At 43.9% G+C, this 18,701-nt stretch overlaps 1 protein-coding gene and 1 long non-coding RNA gene across 2 annotated transcripts in view; both read left to right on the forward strand.

The window, feature by feature from the left end:
- The window catches only part of LARGE1 (LARGE xylosyl- and glucuronyltransferase 1), a 697,253-nt gene that overhangs the window by 578,667 nt on the left and 99,885 nt on the right, over positions 1-18,701 (forward strand). The gene's annotated exons all lie outside the window — the stretch shown is intronic.
- Positions 14,991-17,987, forward strand: LOC116270679. Its single transcript, XR_004178830.1, has 2 exons — positions 14,991-15,068; positions 16,536-17,987. It is a non-coding gene; the product is annotated as an uncharacterized LOC116270679 (long non-coding RNA).

Raw genomic sequence — 18,701 nt, forward strand, 5'->3', positions numbered from 1 at the left:
AGGATTTCCACCTTCTCTCCCACCCCTCCCTCCTTCCCTATCTGTCGTCTCTCTCTCTCTCTCTCTCTCTCTCACACACACACACACACACACACACACACACACACTCTCACACTCTCTCTCTCTCTCTCTCTCTCTCTCTCTCTCTCTCTCTCTCTCTCTCTCTCTCTCTCTCGAAAAGCTTTCAGGAAGAAATAATTTAAAAAACAAAAGCTGGATTACAGAACCTTTTCATTTATATGATCAAAAGTGAGTCCCAGGTAAAATCAGCAGGGGATTTTAAATTAAGTGGTTTTTAATAAACTTACTTTCTGTCGGATTATGAATAAGAAGAGAACTCTAGTGCTTCAAAGCAGAAGGGAGGAAGGTCGTGATTGTGAGGATGATTTTCATCAGCATTTCTGAGATGAGAGTCCTCGCGCTCCCCAGAGCTTCCTGCTGAGCAGCTGAACTGGGTCCACTTAGGATCTCTCTGATTCAAACCAGCAAAGCCTCAGAAACCACTGAAGGACTAAGGATCTAATCTTCATTTTCACATAGTGGCTCTTGCATGACAGGTGGAGAGGCGAAGAAGTGCAGACAGAAGCCAGTGAGGACTCAAACTGAAGGGTATCCTTCATAGCATCCTTAATAGCAGTATCCTATTAGATTCCTGGGGGGAAAGGGGCAAATCATTCTGACCATGTTGGAAGCCATAACCACCTTTGAGATTCACTGTGTACATTGATATATCAAACCCTGTTTAACTTTATTTAACCCTAATAAATAATATCCTACACTTATTTAACTTATTTAGCCCTGCTTCCACAACATTTACTAGCATCCTACAGAATGCTACATCAGACGCTGTGAGAAGCACTGAGTTTAGGAATAAAAGGTTTAATCTGAAACTTGCTCTGAACCTCATTCAAAGGAGTCATCCAGGAACTTTGGGTCCTACTTTCTCCTCCCGAGCCAAGGAAGCATGTGGTCTGAATTGACCAACCCAATTCTAGCTACATTCTTGTAGCTGGGCTAAAGAATGAAAATGGGCCAGGGAGGGAATAGTGGCAGAACCTTTTCTTAAACAGTAAGTTTTCATAATGCAAGCTTAAGGCATTCCCCTTTGCTGAAAAAATTTTAAAGAGTTCTTGCCTGCAAGAAGTAGTCCTGCACATGCTGTGAAGTTACTTGGGTAGTTTCAGATCAGAAAGAAGGGAATCTCCCTAACATGCAGGAGGGAAAGTTGACATAAGTTAGCGCTGACACAGTGTCCTGAATATATCTTGAGTTGAATATATCTTGGCTCCATCCAGTTACCCACTATGACTAATCTTGATCAGGCCCTACCCTAGGCCTACAGCTTCCTTTTCACACACGACTGTCCTCAGGGAAGCCCTAGTTTTCCTGGCTTTTTTTTTTTTTTTGAGACAGAGTCTCACTCTGTCGCCCAGGCTAGAGTGCAGTGGTGCAATCTCGGCTCACTGCAAGCTCCTCCTCTCGGGTTCACACCATTCTCCTGCCTCAGCCTCCCAAGTAGCTGGGACTACAGGTGCCCGCCACCACGCCCCGCTAATTGTTTTGTATTTTTAGTAGAGACGGAGTTTCACCGTGTGTTAGCCAGGTTGGTCTCGATCTCCTGACCTCGTGGTCCGCCCGCCTTGGCCTCCCAAAGTGCTGGGATTACAGGCGTGAGCCACCGCACCCAGCCCTTTTCTGGCCTTTTATAATGATTGGGATCCTCCCAGGTTTTTACAGAGGCAGTCTGGTTATGGCCTGTGGTCTTCTCAAAGCCGTTCAAACATTTACTTACTGCTCCTCCAGGAGTTACTCTTTTGTTTTGGCTTTAGACCCCTGATTCATCAAAGCCTCACCATATTTAGTTATGAGCATATACGTAGACACACACACACACACACACACACATACATCTCAGGAGGCAACATGGTATGGTTGAGACCACAAATCAAAGAGTGAAATTAATTTCGCCACACATTAGCTATATGGAAGCTTTAGTTTCTTCATCTGTAAAATGGAGATAATTCCATCTACTTTGCAAGTTTGTCATAAGAATCAGAGGTCATCTGGCTGGGCACAGTGGCTCATGCCTGTAATCCCAGGACTTTGGGAGGCCAAGGCAGGCGGATCATGAGGTCAGGAGTTCGAGACCAGCCTGGCCAACATGCTGAAACCCCATCTCTACTAAAAATACAAAAAATTAGCCGGGCGTGGTGGTGCGTGCCTGTAATCCCAGCTAGTCAGGAGGCTGAGGCATGAGAATCGCTTGAACCCGGGAGGCAGAGGTTGTGGTGAGCCGAGATTGTGCCACTGCACTCCAGCCTGGGTGACAGAGTGAGATTCTGTCTCCAAAAAAAAAAAAAAATCAGAGGTCATCTAAGTTAAGTTCCTTCTCTCTAGTATACAGCAGTTGCTTGATAAATGGTAGGTATTATCATCATCGTCACCATTTATAGCTTGTTCTCTTTTTTTTTGTTTTTTTTTTTTTTTGCAGTTGCACTGGCAAAAAATAATGTCTAGCTCATAAAACAGTATTATTCTCACTTTCCTCTCTGCACAGATACCACCTTTTCTTTCCCTGCCATCTTGATTACTGAGCTATTGCTAAAAAGAAAACATTGCCCTCTGATCCACAGATGAAAAACCCTACCACTTGACCAGACGTTCACGAGAGGATGCTTTGATTTTTAATTTATTTATTCATTTATTTACTTAGCGTTGGTCTTTATGCTCCCAGCACAACAGCTGTAGGTAAAGCGCTGCGGGTCACATGCATCCCAGCCAGCTCCCTTGATGGTCCTTGTCAAATTTAAGGCACGTTGCCTCAGTGCAGAGCGCTCAGGGGCAAGGGGCTTGCTCCAAGCTCCCAGACCCCGACGACAAGGATGGGAATGGGAGGATCAGGCAGCAACGAATGCCAGGCAAAGGTCAAAGTCAAGTTTTTGGGCACCACCTTCCTCCTGACAGCAGAAAAGCAGGGTCAAAAGTCTGATCTGGGGCATGCATTCCAAAGCCAAATCTGTGTTCTTTCAGCTTAAAAGGGTCCAGTTTCCAGTCTATTTTGCATGCATGCACATAATTTATATGAAATCCAGTAGGAATTATGCAAGTTCACTGAGGGATAATTAGGCACCTTAATGAGGAAATGTATAGTTTCTGTAACTGTCATTTATTAAGCTTTTATATGCCACTTCATATTTTGAAAGCCCTTTACAGCCATTAATTAGGATATTTCCGCAGCCCCATAGGAGCCAGGTCAATAAATAGAGTTCTTTTTCTCTTGGAAATGTTGTTACTCAAGTCTTTTATGACCTGGGTGCAAACTCTTAACCTTTGAAGAAACTGGCAGATAGTCTTATAAGCTCATATCAATATGATGATTATATTTAACATCCTAAACAGACTCCTTAGCTGCTTAATACAATTTATGCACATAATTTTCCATACAGTGGATTTTCTTTCCTTTATTATTTGTTTCCTTCCTGTGGATGTATCTCTTAGCTGCCACTTCGAATAACCTCAAGAGATCTCCTAAGCATGCAGGCTGTGACACTATAAGTTAACTATTTTCAGAACACTGAGAAGGCTATGGGCCTGGAATTATTTCCAAATATTACAAATATTTCAAGTTGTCCAGTACATTCCACACTCACGGAAATTTTGAAGATTATTAGAATAATCAGTGGATTACAGAGAGAAATGATTTACTAGGTAATTAATAGTAATTAATTACTTAATAATTATTAATGGATAATTAGTAATTATCCATTAATAATTCCGACTACAGCACTGATGGATACGCTTCTGCTGTACCAGATAATTTAAAGATGCCATTTTTCTTGTTTCTGTTGGGGTTTTTTTTGTTTTGTTTTGTTTTTTTGAGACAGAGTCTCACTCTATCGCCCAGGCTGGAGTGCAGTGGTGGGATCTCAGGTCACTGCAAGCACCGCCTCCCAGGTTCACGCTATTCTCCTGCCTCAGCCTCCCAAGTAGCTGGGACTACAGGCACCTGCCACCACGCCCAACTAATTTTTTGTATTTTTTTTAGTAGAGATGGGGTTTCACCGTGTTAGCCAGGATGGTCTCGATCTCCTGACCTCGTGATCCACCCGCCTCGGCCTCCCAAAATGCTGGGATTACAGGCATGAGCCACTGCGCCCGGCCTGTTGTTTTTAAGACGGAGTCTCGCTCTTGTTGCCCAGGCTGGAGTACAATGGGGCGATCTCGGCTCACCACAACCTCCGCCTTCCAGGTTCAAGCAATTCTCCTGCCTCAGCCTCCTAAGTAACTGTGATTACAGGCACCCACCACTACGTCTGGCTAATTTTTGTATTTTTAGTAGAGATGGGGTTTCGCCATGTTGGCCAGGCTGGTCTCGAACTCCTGACCTCAGGTGATCCACCCTCCTCCGCTTCCCAAAGTGCTGGGATTATAGACTTGAGCCACCGCGCCTGGCCCCCATTTTCTTTTTTGTTCCTCATAATCACCTTGGAGTTAATGTGGGATTGTCACTATATTACAAATAAAGATCTGAGATTTAGAAACACAGTGAGTTTTTTCAAGAATCATATTGATACTAAGCAGTGGTATCAGCACTCAGAGCCAGGAGTGTGTTTTCCAGGTCCACTGCAGTTTTTTCTTTATATGCAACTCCTTCCCCTTCTGAGATAGCTACAAAAAATAATAATAATAATAAGCCTGTGTTCCCAGAATTCATTCTGCCGCGTCACTCTGAGGATGTGAGGATATCAGTTACAGGAATAACCTGTGGTAGACTGGGCACAGTGGCTCACGCCTGTAATCCCAGCACTTGGGGAGGCCAAGGCAGGTGGATCATGAGGTCAGGAGTTCGAGAGCAGCTTGGCCAACACAGTGAAACCCTGTCTCTACTAAAAATATAAAAAATTAGCTGGGTGTGGTGGTGGGCAGCTGTAATCCCAGTGACTCGGGAAGCTGAGGCAGGAGAATCGCTAGAACCCGGGAGGCAGAAGTTGCAGTGAACCGAGTTCACACCACTGCCCTCCAGCCCGAAAGACAATGCAAGACTCTGTCTCAAAAAAAAAAAAGAAAGAAAGAAAGAACCTGCGGTTAATTATAGATTTATGAGCAAACACAAATGTTTTCACCCATGCTAGACAACTTTATGCAGCCTTTCTAAAATTTTGTTTTTGGGGAGAAGAGGGGGGACGTGGGTCATTACCTTTTGAGGTCTGCAGTTCAAATGTAGTGGACAGGATTTGCTACCTGCTAGATATTCAGCAACCCATTCCTTTGAAATCAGTGTCCTAGAGAGAGAAGCGTGTCTGATTTGACCTTTGTTCTTCCTGTCTCTCACTTATATAACCTTTTTTATCCTTAAGTGTCAGTGTAGACATCATTTCAAGATGCCCTTCCCTAATGCTTCCCTTGGGACACAGTCAGTTTCCCTGTACCCCAGCTCCCATAGTTCTTCCCCACCTCCCATTTATCACAGTGCTTTGTGTTTTTGTGATTACCTATCTCCCTTCCCTATCAGGCCTTGCTCCCTGAGAACAAGGACTGTGTTTTAAAAACTTCCAAGTCCCCAGTTAACTAATGAATAGAACCAAAGCAAGTGCTCAAATAAAAAAAAAAATCTGAAAGGAATCATAGACGAAATACCTTCTGAATGAGGACCTATGATTAAAAGTAGACAGAGTCAGCTGGGCATGATGGCTTACACCTGTGTTCCCAGCACTTTGGGAGGCCGAGGTGGGCAGATCACTTGAGTTCAGGAGTTCAAGACCAGCCTGGCTAACATGGTGAAACCCCATCTCTATTAAAAATACAAAAAACATTAGCCAGGCATGGCGGCGGGCACCTGTGGTCCCAGTTACTCAGGAGGCTGAGTCACAAGAATGGCTTAAACCTGGAAGGCGGAGGTTGCAGTGAGCTGAGATCGTGCCACTCACTGCACTCCAGCCTGGGCAACAGAGTAAGACTCTGTCTCAAAAAAAAAAAAAAAAAAACACACACACACACACACACACACACACAATAAAAGCAGACAGTGTCCCCTCTGGTTTGGCATGCCAAAGGCAGCTTGCCTGTGGCCCAGCTGTTGTGTCTGGGAGCCCTGATTCCCACATGAGCCTATGTCAGCCAAACACACGTGTGACATTCCTGTTTAAGAGGAAGAAGCATGATCTTTAAAAATGTCGAGGTACAAAGAAGAGCCATCCATGGGTTCTGCTGGCACAGGAAGCACAGGGTCTTTATCAGTTCTAACGTTGTAAGGTAAACAGGGCAGTCGGAAGCATTTGCCAGCACTGTGACATTGGAAGCATCACCTCCGTCCTCAGCACCTTGCTTCCCACATCGAGGCAAACTCAGTAGGAATGTGTAACCAGCCCCCCTTTCTAAGAATGTTGTGAGATTAGAGGTGGCTTGGGAAGCTGAGAGTGAAATTCATAAGCTTTGTGACATGTTTGCTCATGAATGTTTGTGTTTGTTTTGGATTCTGGTTCTTGGTTGAATCGGGGTACAGAGAGTGGCGTATTTAGTAAACTTTCCGGAATTCCAAGGAGAAAAGCAGCCTGAGAATCAGCTCATCAAGTTCACAGAGGCCCAGGTTGTGGTGGTTTTATGGCAGAGTGCCATTGTGCCAGTTTTCCTGGAAGAAGTGGTTTGATGAAAGAAAATTAAATTATGCCAAGAACCAGATCGTCTGGCCTCAACCAAGGGGTTATAGCTTGTTCTGAAGACCACCCTGAAATACTGGAGGCCTTTGATCTTGTGAAATGACAGGATAAATGACAGCAACATTTTAGCCTGGATTTTTCTTTTTTTTTTTTGAGACTGAGTCTCGCTCTGTCACCCAGGCTGGTGTGCAGTGGTGCAATCTCGGCTCAGTGCAACCTCCGCCTCCCAGGTTCAAGTGATTCTCCTGCCTCAGCCTCCCAAGTAACTGGGACTACAGGCACCCACCACCACATCCGGCTCATTTTTGTATTTTTAGTAGAGATGGGGTTTTACCATGTTGGCCAGGCTGGTCTCAAACTCCTGACCTCGGGTGATCTGCCAGCCTCAGCCTCCCAAAGTGCTGGGATTACAGGCGTGAGCCACCACGCCCAGCTAGTTTGGCTTTTCTAAAACATCCTGTTGCAGTGATTCTCTTGCCCCACATCCTTCTCTGGCTCTCAGTTGTCCTCGGTAGGGCTTCCCAAGCAGTGTGTCACACATGAGTGACAAGTGCCAACAAAATGATCTCCTCAGCCTTGGGGACACTTTGGTAGGGCCTGGGGCCTCTGAAACCCTTGGATCAGCCTTTCTAGCCATAAGCCCCTTAACTCCCAGTAGGTTTTAAGAATAGTATTTTCTCTGTAGGAAATGGCATAAGCATGGTTGGAATGCACCTGTGTTGCATAGATGCGAGGCTCTTCCTGATTTATTGCCTGCTCATGTGTTCAGGCTTCTGTCCTGGCATTTGCCTAAGCCTGCTATTGAAACCGTCTGGCCATGATACACTCTAGTTCTTGTGTAGCCCACTCTTATCATGCACCTCCTACCTCCGTGCTTTGGCCATGGTGTTTCCTCAGACAGCTTCCCCAACTGCCTGACCAAGTCCTAGCCCAGGCCACTCAGGCCTCCCTCCTTTGAGCTCTCTTCATAAGCACTGCGTGTCCTCAGTGTATGTAGTCATCACATTGAATCCTAATGATGTACGTGTCTTATGTGTGTTTCTACAAAAGGGCCTGGCAAAGAATGAATGTTATACCTCCACTAAATATATGCTGAGCTAATATGTTGAATAAAGCCCATGAGATTGGCCAGGCACAGTGGCTCACAACTGTAATCCCAGCAATTTGAGAGGCCAACGTGGGTGGATCACCTGAGTTCAGGAGTTTGAGAACAGCCTGGCCAACATGGCGAAACCCCATCTCTACTAAAAGTACAAAAAAATTAGCCAGGCATGGCGGCTGGTGCCTGTAATCCCAGCTACTTGGGAGGCTGAGGCAGGAGAATCACTTGATCCCGACAGGCGGAGGTTACAGTGAGCCAAGGTCGCGCCACTGCACTCCAGCCTGGGCAACAGAGCAAGACTCTGTCTAAAAAAATATAAATAAAAAACCCCATGAGATTGGTGAAAGTCGGGAAGCAAAATAAGTACAAGTCTATTTCTACAAATTCACACATAGTAGCTACTCAATAAATAACTGTTGAATGAATGAATAAAAGAAATGTGAAAGGCATTTTAAATTTAGAATCTGTGGACTCAGTAATGACTGACTGTAAGAGAAAAGGAAGACTGAGTAGTTGAAGATGTCTCCAGACAAGGAGCGCCTTCAACACAGCAATCCCGGTCCACCTTTGGAAGCTGTACCTAGCTAAGCTCTCGAGACATCAGTCCAGATTAGGATATTTATTGCAGCATTGTTTATAACGGCAAAAACATAGTAAACAACCAAAACGTGCTTCAGGAGAGGAATGGATAAATAAATTGTGGTATATGTATAAAATGGATGATATGGTTACAGTGACTAAACTACATAGGAAATACTAACATGGTTAAATCTTAAAGACGTAACAGTGGGTGAAAAGGCAAGTTAGAAGAGGAAATACGCAATCCAAAACACACTAAAAATACCATGTGTTGTTATTATATGCATAGAGGATAAAAATGTAAAAACAAGCCTAGAAATAAAACACAGATCCCTCAGAATACTGTCTGCCTTTGAGGAAGAGAGGAGATAGAATGAGATGAACTCTAGATTTATCTGTAATGCTTTAATTTTTTAATAGTAAACGTGGCAATGTATTATAGGATCCATTGTATCTAGGTGGTGGGTATTCATTATATTAGTTTCTGTGCTTTCCTGTTATTTTGAAGTAGTTCATAATCTTAAAAATTAAAGTCACACAAAAGAAAAGACTGGCTAACAGGGAGAATGATCCTGCATTTCTGCATTCAGTCATCTGTTTTTTAGACAGGATACTTTTCAAGCAACCTGGCAAATCACATCTGCCACTTAGGACTTGCCAAGTCTCACACCATTTAAAAGCATCAGTTCTCAGCTTGGTCTCCAGAGACTCATAGATTTATCCTGGACCTCTCTAGAGGCTTCAAAATGTGCATTAATGTATTTCATGCTTGTTTCTAGCTTCCCACCGTCCCCCCTCATTTTTTTAATACATTGGAGCATCTATCCAACCTAATTATAATTCATTTTTGTAATAAGATTAATGAAATTCTCTTTCTTTTTTTTTTTTTCTTGAGACAGAGTCTCACTCTGTTACCCACACTGGAGGACAGTGGTGCAATCTCAGCTCACGGCATCCTCCATCTCCTGGGTTCAAGCTATTCTTATTCCTCGGCCTCACGAGTAGCTGGGACTACAGGCGTGTGCCACCACACCCGGCTAGTTTTTTTGTATTTTTAGTAGAGATGGGGTTTCGCCATGTTGGCAGGGCTGGTCTTGGACTCCTGACTTCAAGTGATCCACGTACCTTGGCCTCTCAAAGTGCTGGGATTACAGGCGTGAGCCACCACGCCCGCCCGCCCTTTTTTTTTTTTTCTTTTTTTGAGATGGAGTCTTGCTCTGTTACCCAGGCTGGAGTACAGTGGCGCAATCTCGGTTCACTGCACCCTCTGCCTCCTGGGTTCAAGCCATTCTCCTGCCTCAGCCTCCTGAGTAGCTGCGATTACAAGCACACACCACAATGCCTAGCAAATTTTGTTGTATTTTTAGTAGAGACAGGGTTTCACCATGTTGGCCAGGCTGGTCTTGAACTCCTGACCTCAAGTGATCTACCCGACTTGGCCTCCCAAAGTGCTGGGATCACAGGTGTGAGCCACCATGCCCAGCTTCATTCGTATTTTTGACTGGAATATAAATTCTTAGTCACCAGTGACTTACATAACTATATTCTCTTGGTTTGTAACTTTCTAAATGTTTCTTTTCTTTCTACCCCTCTCCCCATTGTTTATCTGAGTAAAACAATCAGATAAGACATTTATGGTGAACAATTTCCACTGTGTACCTTCCTCCCCAACCCGGTGTTCAGTGACATCACATTGCTAGCTTGAAATTAGCCATGACGGGAGTGTTTACACCTTGACAATTGGCAAATGCTACAAATCTGGCCCTTTTCTTCCCCCGGAGAGCTGATGGTTAAACATTACCAGCCTACCACAAGAGCGCTTGACAGTTTTCTGAGCTGTGCAGGGCAAGTAGCATTTTTCTCATTCAACACTCGTAGAAACAGAGAGTCAACGAAAGACAATCTTGACCTGAGTCCCATGGTCCCAAAGTGACATTGCTGGAGCTGTGTAGTCTATGTGGTTGAGTGGAAGAAGCCCTGGCTTTGGAATCAGGCAGATCCGAGTTTGAATCTGACATAGCTACTTTTGAACTGTGAATTCACAAGTATGTGATTTAGCCCCCTCAGTTTCCTCACCTATAAAATAAGGACATCAAAGTCTATCTTATAGAGATCTGGGGGAGCATTAGGGGAAATGATATGTCATGTAAACCTAACAAAGCACAAAGGACCTATGCAGCAGATATAATTTGTCCATCAGACTTACAAGTTCAGATCTCTGTGTATTAGCCCATTCTTCCCATAACCATATAGACACTGTTCTTTTTTTTCAACTCTACCTGGCCAACCACCTTTCACTAAATGGTGAATATGTCTTTTCTCCAAATATGTGCCACTGGAATAAGTAAAAAGGCTTAGAGTTGACATGTGTATGTGATTTGGGGAAATCAGTTTCTTTCCTTGAGTCTTGGAAATGCAGGTACTAGGTTTCAACTAAGATCATATTTCAACTGCCTTGAGTCTTCCCGACTGACCATTCTGCTGAGCTAAGCATCCTGAAGAGGACTGATTTGGGGGCCTGTGCGTGCTACAGTTCCCCCCACCAAATTGACTGCAGTGGCCTGCAGGGAAATTCTCTTGGCTCTTTGTGTTCTATGCTCTGGGCTTTTTCTGCTTGCTCTAACTGACCTGATGGTAGATAGTTGCTTCTCAGCCATTCAGCTAAGCCTAAATGTATTTTTCTTTTTTAGATTTTAACTGATGTATTTATTTTTTGCCTGAATAATACATTTAGCTGTTTTAGCTTTTTTTTTCTTTTTTTTTTTTTTTTTTTTTTTTTTTTGAGATGAAGTCCTGCTCTGTCACCCAGGCTGGTGGAATTCAGTGGCACGATCTCAGCTCACTGCAATCTCCGCCTCCCAGGTTCAAGTGATTCTCCTGCCTCAGCCTCCCAAGTAGCTGGGATCACAGGCATGCACCACCACACCCAGCTAATTTTGTATTTTTAGTAGAGACAGGGTTTCACCAAGTTGGCCGGGCTAATCTGATGTCAGGTGATCCACCCTCCTCCCCTCCCAAAGTGCTGGGTTTACAGGCGAGAGCCACCACTGCACCCCGCTGTTGTTTTAGCGTTTTAAAAAATACAAAAGGGTATCGACAATGGGAATTTCCCTCCCTAAACAACCCTCCATTCACCCAGGTCCCTCCCACAGAAAGTAACCAAGAAAAGATATCAAGAAAGAGGAACCGCCTCTTATTATTCATTTCTTATGAGCTTACAGGCTTCTGGAGCTCACCTTAAAGACCCGGCGTGGGTGGACCAAAAAGACCCCCTTGAAATCAGGAAGACTGAGACAGGCCCATGTGGCTTGTCAGTAATCATCAAGCAAATTGGCAAAGCCATACCCAGAATAAAGTCACAGAGGAGCTGCTTTTTGTGTGTAGGGATAAATGGTATACGTCGTACAAATTCCACCTATCAGCTCAACCTAGTAGGTGGTCATATCTCTGGGGAAAAACACAGGAGAACCTAATATCTATAAAGAATGTGCTCTGTATCCAGTGCAGAGCTAGAATCTTTTTTTCATTATTGTGGTGAAATATACATAACAAAAGTTTACCGTGTTAACCATGTTTACACATATAGTTGAGTGGCATGAAGTCCATTCACACTGTTGCGCGGCCACCACCACTGCCCGTCTCCAGACAATGCTAGGCTCTCCCTGCCCTCCTCACTTACTCCTTACAACAGTCCTTTGAGGCCTGCATGACCAGTCTCCATACAACGAGGAGGTCCCAGAGAGATGGCTTCACATCTCTATCAAGTAACTGGTAGGTCCTGGGCTTGAACCCAGGCATATTCATCTCCAAAACAGGTGCCCCATACTGTGGAGCCTCACTGGAAGAACTTTTGGAGGGAAGATTCATCTGCAGCAGGGCATAGGCCTCTGCATAAGACAGTCATCCCCGAGAGACTGTGGCTGTGCTGTGAGTAGGCATGCCTAGGTCTCCATCTTACTTTCTTATTTTTTAATTTTCTCTTTTATCCTGTGCTGTTGCCCAGGGGTGATCCTGTTACTTCTGGATAAGCTGCGGAAGATGAAATGGGAGCAGATGTGGAGGCTGACCGCAGAGAGGGAGCTCATGGGCATGCTGTCTACATCCTTAGCTGACCAGGTGGGTGGCCAGGTCCGAAGGTGCAGGTATTCCTGAGTGCGCTGGTGCTGTTTCTCAAGGAAACTTAAAAGTCAATCGGTCTGAATGGTTTTCTATGTGTTGTGTGACCCTGTATGCTCTGATACAGCTGCCTTATTCTTTCCAGTCTAAGACAGCAGCTCAACTCTTTAGTGCCTTCCCTTGTTCATTCATTTGTTGGTTCAGCAGACTCGCACTGAGTACTGTGTATACCAGGAGCCGAGTTCAGAAAAAGGATGACAGAGATAGACGAAGGATGCAACACTTGCCCTCATAGAGCTTACTGATGCAGACTTATAAGGAGATGTTGATGCCCTCTTCATCACCAGGTGGAGTGCATAGGACCTGCTCTCTGGGACCCCAGAATGCCACAGCGTATTTCCCAAGCAAGATTTCACTTGCCTTGCTGGCAAACAGAATCTAACTGTTTTTTGTTTGTTTGTTTGTTTGTTTTTTTGAGATGAAGTCTTGCTCTGTCACCCAGGCTGGAGAGCAGTGGCACAATCTCAGCTCACAGCAAGTTCCGCATCCCAGGTTCACGCCGTTCTCCTGCCTCAGCCTCCTGAGTAGCTGGGACTACAGGCGACTGCCACCACGCCCGGCTATTTTTTTTTTTTCTTTTTTTTTTTTTTTTTTGTATTTTTAGTAGAGACGGGGTTTCACCGTGTTAGCTAGGATGGTCTCGATCTCCTGACCTCGTGATCTGCCCGCCTCGGCCTCCCAAAGTGCTGGGATTACAGGCGTGAGCCACCGTGCCCAGCCCCAAGTCTAACCTTTAATCTAAGCCTTTGACTTAGATGCTGCACTAGTGTCCCTTTACTCAAGGGAAATGCACTTAAATAGAAAGGATAAACTGCCAGGAAACCACCTTGCTATGTAGGCAGCCTCAGAAACTCCACCAAACTGTTAGCAAATATTCATTTTTATTTATTTTTATTATTTTATTTTATTTTTGAGATGGAGTCTCGCTCTGTCACCCAGGCTGGGATGCAGTGGTGCAATCTCGGCTCACAGCAACCTCCACCTCGTGGGTTCAAGCAATTCTCCTGCCTCAGCCTCCCAAGTAGCTGGGATTACAGGCATGCGGCACCACACCAGGCTAATTTTTATACTTTTAGTAGAGACAGGGTTTCTCCACGTTGACCAGGCTGGTTTCGAACTCCTGACCTCAGATGATCCGCCCGCCTCAGCCTCCCAAAGTGCTGGGATTACAGGCATGAGTCTCTGCACCCAGCCAACAAATACTCATTTTGTAAAAACCCATTCCTCATGTTGACGTCTTAGGAAAGTCAGAGGGCTCCAGTCTTTGACTTTGAGTCTACCAGAATCACTTTTTTAAATTTTCATCTTCCTGTGGCACTGATAGCTGTCTTCAAGCACGAAGATGATTTCTCTGAGTTTTCTGCATTTCACCCTTTCTTTTTCATCCAAAGAGCCAGCTCACTCTGCATGTTTTTGTTCCAAGTGCAATTTCCTGGTTCGTCGAATTTGCCTGCAAAGTTTCATAATACGGAGGAAACAAGAAACCCTGCATGATTACTTTACTATTTTTTAAAGCATTATTATTCAGTATTTTCCAAGCAGCTAGAAACTGATTTCCTTTTTCGAACATGAGATAGAGTATAATGAATGAGTTTAAGAAAAAAATAATACCCAGGTAGCTGTTTTAAACCTGAGGGGGAAATCGTCCACCAGCGTCATATTTCAAGTCGGGTCACCGTGACTTGAGCATGTCCCCCAAAGCTAGCAATTGTGTGCCCGTGTCCAGTGAGGATAGTTTATTCAGCCATCTTCTGCCACGAAGGCCCATAATTCACCTCCCGGCGCCACCTGTCAGCAGCTAGTTAATAAGTATGGCCGGTGCAAGAGCTTGGAAAAGAGCCCAGAAAAGGTAAAACCTCCCTAGACAAGTCAGAGTTGGATTTTGAAACGGAGAATGCATATCCTGGGCACCATGGCCTGCAGAAATCCAAGGAGCATCCATCACTGAGTCCACCGCAGGCCCCAGGAAGCACTGCTGAGAGGGAGGATCTGTAATTTGTCTCAGTCCCTGAATGAGTGGGGCTACTTGTCATCATGCAGTTTCCTCTCCAGGAGGCTCAGGATGGATAACACAGGGCTCTTGCCTAGGAGGCCAGAGGGGAAGGAGACTTCATTTTTCATATGCCAGCAAGGGTAGGGAAGACACCACATGTCTGCACGTGTGAGCTCACTGGATAGGGCTTTATGAGACCAGCAGGACTCTGGAGCTTCCAGTCAGCCTGGGGCATTCCCCAGTCTCTATCCAAACATTATTGCTTGGTTCCTAGAGATAACAGGCAAGAGAGATGCCCCACAGTGCGAGCCAGCCTGTGTTCAGAGCAGGCGGTTCAAGAGAAGCCCTATCACAGGGGATGCAGTGCCTTGACAGCCAGAATGGGCAGCTGGACCATCCGATTGTCTTGACTGTGTCTTTGGCTTTCATCCCCCAGGATATTTTCAATGCCGTCATCAAACAAAACCCCTTCCTTGTGTACCAGCTCCCCTGCTTCTGGAATGTGCAGCTGTCGGACCACACCCGCTCCGAGCAGTGTTACAGAGACGTGTCTGATCTAAAGGTAGGGTCAACACAGGCACATCCCCGGAGGTAGGGTGAGGTGGGCTGAGGGGACCTCTCAGGGGCATGGATGGCTAGGAGATTTATGTGCGATGTGGTGAGAGAGATAAGGGCACAGGAGACCAGAACGAGTATGCTTTTCATCTTTGTGGGGTGTTGGGTTTTTTCCACCCTTATTTGGGCTTTCTGGAAAGCCTAAAGCCTCCTGGCATAAGAACCAGCTTGTGTGGTTATTATTCTTACCATCTGCTGCTGGCTCTTTTGGTTCATGTCAGCTCCCCACATCTATTCATTCAACTCAAGCAAAAACATTTATTGAGGGCCTGCTCTGCCAGGTGCTGTAGATGTGGATGTGAATAACTAACCTGCTTCCAACTCATGTATGGCTTGGAGGAGGACAGAAATGTGCAAAGAAGTAGGTATTTAAAAAAGGACAAGTGCTGTGACAGGTGTGGGTGTGTGAGTGGGGGAGATGCAAGCATAAATGTCTCATTCTTCCTCACAGAGGGGGGACAATGACAGAAAAAGCCTTCATCACCACTCTGTAGGTACCAAACACTGTGGATGGACCTGGCTATAGAAAGAGGAAGAAGACAGGGTGTATTAGTCATCTACTGCTATAGATAATGCTGCATAACAAGCTTTCTGATAGTGGGCTAAATCAGTAACCATTTATATAGTTGATGAGTTTATAGGCTGGTTGGATGGTTCATTTTTTTACTACTTTAACAGAGTATCTGTGGTCTGCTTCAGATGGGACAGCTGGTGACTGGGGCAACTTGGCTGTCCTCTAGTGTGTCCTCTGTCCCTTCAGCAGGCCAGTGTGGTGTCTTCTCATGGTGAAGCAGAGGTGGCAGAGGAAGCCTTAAGACACAGGAGGCAACTCTGAGTCATGGTTGCTAACATCCCTCATTGGCCAAAGTAACCATATGGCTGATCCCGTATGATTACTTTGAGTAAGGAGTGTGAGTTAAGGAGTGTGTCAGAATTCCCTCCCTACAGTGGAAAGAGTAAAGAATTGACCACATCTATTCACAGAACTATTCACACAGAACAAAGATTTCAACACAGGCCTGTCTGACAGCAAGGGCATTTGCCTCTCAGGTTGTATCACGGAGGATTTAGATACATGCATCCTTAAAGAGTTTGTTTCATATGAAGTTTATATCCATTGCAAGTTCTAAAAAGGAAAAAGGATTGCAAAGCTGGCTTCTCTAATAAATTAGTCTTTTCTACTTGGCTTCTGATCCATGTCCCCATGTGGGTATTATGTCTTATTTATAGTCATAATGCATGTTAAATGTGGTTTTCTGCTTTTCATTTGTTTCATATCATAAGCGTTTTCTGGGTCAACCACATGGTGTTAATGAACATTATATCCAATAGTTAATAGACTATTACCTACCCACTCCCTTGACCTTAGTTGTTTTCAAATTTTCATAAATATAACTTATATCTTAATTAACAGGTTTGTCCATGAAGCTCTTCCCTCCAATATTGTTGTAGCTCACCTTTCCAGGCGAGAGGCAGGAGGCTGTGATAGAAATCAAGCTCTTTAAATTCTCTTTAATAACAAGATTTGATGAACTACTGGGTTGGTGAACACTATTGTTGCTGGAGGGTGATGTGCCCAGAGAGGGCATGGAAGCTCCATACTCCCCTCAGCCCACACCCCTATATTTTGCCCTATGTACCTTTTCTCTGTGACTGTTCCCAGGTTCCATCATTGATAATAAACTGGTAAATGTAAGTGTTTTCCAGAGTTTCAGGAGCCATTCTAGTAAATTATGGAACCCAAGGAGGGGATCATAGGAATCCTTGATTTACAGCAAATCTGTCAGAGGACAGAAGGCCGGGACTTGCAGCTGGCATCTCAAGTGGGCCACCTCATGGGACTAAGCCACTAACCCATAGCATCTGATGCTTTTGTCAAGGAGGTAGTGTCACTGTTGTATTAAAGTATAGGGACCCAGCTAGTGTTGGAGAACTGGTCATTGTAGGAAAATAACCCCACAATATCTGGCATCAGAAGTCTTCTATGTGAGAGTATAGAAAAACTGGTTTTTCTCAATAGGTAGCTGTATAATTTATAGTGCAAACAAGGGAATGCTATCATGGGTTACAGAGGGACAATAGGCCAACAGGCAAAACATAGAATTATTCTGTTGACATACTATACATAGGACCTTAAGCCCACAGGAAGAAAGACCTCACATAAAGGCCTCACATAAAATCAGGATCCACAAAGAGTATTATCCTCGGTGGATAAACAGTTAATAAAACTCAGAGTGTAGAAGAAGACAGTAGAGGTTGTTGTCTGTTTCATCCTTGGTTTTAGGTAGAATAAGGGGGAAATGTTTCCTTTGAGATTTTATTTTAAGCCTATGCCTATATTATTTCGGGGGCTGAAATTACATGTGTGGGAGCAAAAATGGAAAGAAAAAAGTAAAAAATTTGCCAGGTACCTGGCAGAAACTAACATAAATCTGATCTAGAAGAATATTCTTAAAAACAAGTCTTCAAAATTTTTTAGGGGAAGTTACAAGGAAAGCAAGGTTCTCAGTTAGGAATCACAAAACGCATAAGGAAGTAGGCTACCCTGAGAAAGTGCAAAAACTGAAGACTGGAGTTAAATCTGAAAGACTGCAAATATTGGACTTATCAGATATAAAACATAAGTATTTTTACTTACATGTAGGAATAAAAAATGAATACTGAAAGTAGGATGAAGGAATAGTAGATTCTCAAAAAAATGAATAGCCCTTTTGGATTAAATAGTATTTTTAGAAGTGAAAGATATAATTATTGAAATTAAATGGATATGTTAAGCAATAGCTTAAACACAGTTGAAGAGAGAATTAGTGAACTGGAAGAGGTATAAGAAATTACCCAAAATTCAACACAGAATGAAAAAGAGATAGAAAAACTGAGAAAGAAGCAAAGAAATTGGGATATGTCTCATTGGACTATCAGAAGGAGATAATAGAGAAAATTGGAAGTGAGGCATATCTTAAGTATGCCAAGAAACAATAACAGGTTGTATACCTATAAGAATAATCTTTCAAGCATAAGATAACAAAGAGAATTTTCTGCAAACATGCAAAGAAACTTCTAAAGTATTGTCAGCCTTAATAACGAAGAGATTCTCTCTAAAAGAAAATTATATTTATTCTGGAATAGTGCATTGCAATGGGAATATACATGCCATAGCAAACTATGTGCATACCCAGGGAGGTAAAGGAAGAGAAAGGTTTTTAAAGGAAAAATGAAGAGGCTTTTATAATTGGAGATAATTATCTTTGGCCAAAGGATCAGTAACAAAGTTGACACCAGTCCAAGACTGGACAGGCAGTTGCTGGGCAGACATGCCTGCCAAAGTTTTTATTTTGTGTGTGTAAAGTTACGATGGCATTTGTGCAAGATTGTGGTTTTCACGGAGTCTTTTGTGATCATTCTCGTTACCAGACACTTATGGATGAAAAGCCTATCTCCATGGCCTTCCCGGTTCTGTTTGTCAGGGTTTTGTTAACACAAATGACTCCATTTTTATTTTGGCAACATTCACATTTCACCCTTTTGATCAAGATGTTTCTCCAAAAGTGTCACTGATCAATCATCCTTTAGTTAGGTTTTC

This window comes from Papio anubis, chromosome 16 (genome assembly GCF_008728515.1).
Source record: "Papio anubis isolate 15944 chromosome 16, Panubis1.0, whole genome shotgun sequence".
Classification (NCBI taxonomy): Eukaryota; Metazoa; Chordata; class Mammalia; order Primates; family Cercopithecidae; genus Papio; species Papio anubis.